This window comes from Helianthus annuus, chromosome 4 (genome assembly GCF_002127325.2).
Source record: "Helianthus annuus cultivar XRQ/B chromosome 4, HanXRQr2.0-SUNRISE, whole genome shotgun sequence".
NCBI classification, from domain to species: domain Eukaryota; kingdom Viridiplantae; phylum Streptophyta; class Magnoliopsida; order Asterales; family Asteraceae; genus Helianthus; species Helianthus annuus.
Window position 1 is genome coordinate 126,215,196 of NC_035436.2, and position 4,157 is coordinate 126,219,352.

The following is a 4,157-nucleotide window of genomic DNA, read 5'->3' on the forward strand; positions in this document are numbered from 1 at the left end:
TATGCAGGAATTGGGTTACCAAAACCCAACGGTGGCGCGACAGGCGCAGAGTCTACTTCCGAGACGGGGTTTGAAGGTCCCCCCATCTGCGGGTCTTCGTGGAGTGGCGGGTAATGGCTGCCACTTGAAGGTTGAGGGGTGTTGATACGCACTCCTCCTCGCACAGACATCCGTGCGTTCGATCTTCTCCGCCTCGGTGGCTCCGGAGGCGGTTGCTGAACTGGTGGTGGTGGCGGTGGAGTGACTGCCACAAAACAAGAATCCTCAGAAGGATCATGCTGCTGCTGGTGGGGCGAGGAGCGGTATGAAGGTGTAAACACCCAATCATACTGGGCGAATCTTTCCTGGTAACTATCTGGACCACGGTAAGGTGATCCATGAAAAGAGGACCCATCAGAGATCTTGATGGGGTGGTTAGGGGTCCCGGTTGCAGGCTCGGTGGGATCCGTGTCCTCGTCCATGTCCATTGCATGGTCTCCCGAGAAGTGGTCTTCGGGTCCTAGTGGGTTAAAACCCACCGGTTCTTCAATATAGTTTGCCGGGTTGAACCGGCTCTGGAAGACAGGAGTGGGGTCGCCAAAGTAATGGTGCGAATTGTACTGCTGGAGAGGTATAAAGGAAGGCTGCGGGTTATAGGGCTCGTTTTTGGATTGAGGCCCAAATGAATGGTGATACGAGGGTGAAGAACTGAGCGAGACAGATCGCCTCGCTGGCTCAATGTACGTCCTCCAATGCTCCTGAGGACTAGTGCTCATTGTAATTGACGGGGTTCTTCTATGTGATGGACCGGCTTCGTGGTCATGCCCAGTGACGGGAGCCTTGCCTCTTCCCCTTCTAAACCTTGGCGGCATGATTAAACCTGTCAACTTAAACAAAGATAACAACAAGAATATATAAAATAAAAGACAAAAATAAAACAAAACAAAATTTGTCCTATGTTCTTTGTCTAGACTCGAAAATCGAGGAATGTGCAATTGTGTAACTGAGATTAAACACAAAAGGCTAGTGTTTAATTCACTCAGTGTTGGCTCTGATACCAACCTGTCACACCCCGATATTTCCACGTATTACCGGTGGGCCTGGTAGGGAGTATCGTGACGTAGTTGATATCATCATAGTCAAACAGCACAATTTAAAATGCAAGCGGAAGCAAAAGATAGATTTATTTCAACCGAATAAAATGTAATACCAAGTATCACAAAATGGCTGAAAAAGATCCACAGGCGGATCAAATGAAAAAGGAAACTTTGTTCAACAGACTTTATAGGCATCTAAGCTTGTGAGACTTTTATTTGATGCTAGGAGAGGCCAGCCTATTCCGATTAGTACCTGCACTTAGCCTTTTTGGGAAAATACGTCAGTTTACACTGGTAAATACAATTTAACTGACTCATTTTGAAAATGTTTAAGAAATTGATTTGGATGCACATGGCACAAAAGATTTTATAACTTGGGACAATTATTTATATATAAACTTGTAAAAGAATTACATGTTTCTTATACGTTCAGTAGCCCGGGCTGAACACCGGGTTAAAGATTAATTGACACACCACATGATATAGTCCCGCGGCGAGTTATTCTCGAAACCGGCGGTTATATCTTGTTATTTATAAATGCACTGGCGGGTGTACGACTACACCCCGTGCTAAGGTGGTGGCCATTTCTATGAACGACGCCAAGGATATCCGGGACATGGTCATTAACCCCCCAAAGGCTTTAAGCAAACAAAACAATTTAAACGGGTCATGTCAATAAATTAACCTTCATACGATCAAAAATTCAATGCCCGACCAAGCGGTATTTTATATACCGTACCCCAAGCCCGTATAAGGGAAATTAAGTTAAAAGTATTTACCTTTGCAAGTAATAATCACAAACAGCAAGTGCATGTAGCTTTTACCGGGTCTCCTATTCTGGAACGAAGGTTTATAATAACCTATTAGATTCCTAACGAGTCTTTAATTAAGCCTAAACTTAGACCGGTTAGTTTTAAAGGAAGATACGGTTCAAAACGCATGAATAAGCGAAGACCGGAATAGAATGTGATTTAGACCCGACAAGTTTGAAGACTTGTATAATATGGGTAAACTAAACACATTCTGGATTTTGAGACAAAAATGATAAGGTTTCACCCGTTTCGATCAATTTATGCAAACTAGTTACATAAACCGAACCGAACGCGAAAAATGCGTAACGGGTAACCATAAGAGTCATATACAGGTTTCCTAAGTTAATATGCCTTAAATATGTTGTGACATCAGTAAGATATCTTCTATTATGCCCAAAATGATTTTAAACTCAAACTATGCCCCGTAGGGGCATTTTGGACATTTTAAAGGTTATAAAAGAGTTTAAATAATAATCTGAGTTACAGGTCTGATATAATCAGTAAAAATACTTAATTTAATAAGTTATAACAGTAGGGTATAACATATGTGTGAAATTTATCATTTATAACCAAACTTTGCACTTTAGGGGTATTTTGGTAATTTCACATAAGCTAAAAAGGTAAATTCTGGAAATCTGAGTTTAAAACTTTTGCATACTGTTAAAATATAAAAAGTTACTGAAAATATCAGTAAGCATCAAACCTTATATGTTTAAAATAGTTTTAATACATACTATGCGTTAAACACGCTTAAAAAGGCGATTTTGAGCTATTTCCAGGTTTTATAAGAAAAGCTGATATTTTTATTATTTCAGAAAGCTTAAAATACTTTATTTATCATATAAAATAATTAGCAAAAGGTTTGGTATCAAAATGATTTGTAAAACTCATTTTATAGGCCAAAAGGGCAAAACCGACAATAACCGAATCAAGCTTAGAACCCTATGTTATGCTCAACCTAAAAATAAATAAAAATCTTTAAAAATCCCAAAATACTGTATTACATCAGTGGGTAAAAAGTTTGGTATCAAAAATTGGGTTTAGATAGGCTATATGTTAATTACGCCGTTTAATTAATAAAAAGCTTTTCATTTACGCTAATGAGCATAACTCCTAATCTAGACCTCAAACTGATGTCAAATTTTAGGGACAACTCTATAAATCAGTAATGAAGGTTTCTACTCTTTTACTTTTTCAAAAATCACGTTTTAAGGTGAAAAGGACATAATAGTCAACATTTAAGCATTTAACGGAAACATGCAAATGAATCGGATAACTAATGAACCAAGTTGTATAATCACAGAGGGTTATACTAACATGAAACCTGGTCCTAATAAAGCTCTAAGGCATTTCTAAATCATGCTACAATGGGTCAGAACTGAAAGTCAAAGCAAAAGTCAAATTATGCAACTTTCGGTTCCGAACCGAGCCTAAACTGAAAATTGTCGGGTTGAACATGTTTAGACATGTTCTTACATTAATTACCAAGTTATATTAATGATAAAACAGGTTGCATGGCTTCTACATTGTTAATTATGCATTTATTTGAAAATAAGCTTTCTGTTGACTTTTTATAATTAGCTTTGACCCGACAATTGACCTACTTAAAGTGGGAATCAGAGAGTACTCTTTTAAGGGTTTATTACCCACATAATTACCAACTCATAGGTACTTTCAATTCGAGATTTGACTGGACAAATTGTGAATAATCACGAAGTCAAACCTTAATTACGACGGTTTGACTTTAAGCTAATTAATTAAGTAAAACTGAATTAAGGAAGGTTAAGGACACTTGCAGAGGTCCTACGTACGACTAGTGACTTCTAGGAACAGGTCTTGAGCTCCAGGAATCTCCATAAAGTGAGTTGGGAAGTTTTTGAAATGCAAGTGTCCAAGGTTGCAAGTTTGGAGCTCTTATACAGGAGTTTTGATGCAACAAGATCACTCCAAATAAGTCTACAGGTGTTATGGGATCATTACAGGTGCCCCTATTGCATGAAAACTGGTTGGTGCAGCCCCTGGTATGTAAAAACAAGGTTTTAAGTAGGTTACACAGCCTTTACAGGCATCTGTCCGCATTTCAGTTGCTGCAGTGGGTCACGCGGCCCGCATAAGAGCCCGTAGGGGCTTACGCGGCTGATATCAATGCGCAGAACAAGTTAAACAAGTTTCAAAGTTTACATTTCAGCCCCTGGTCTTTTTAAACATGGTTTTTAACTTATATTTTTGCACTTTTAACCCTCTAACTTGATTTTTAAGGGCTCCAAGA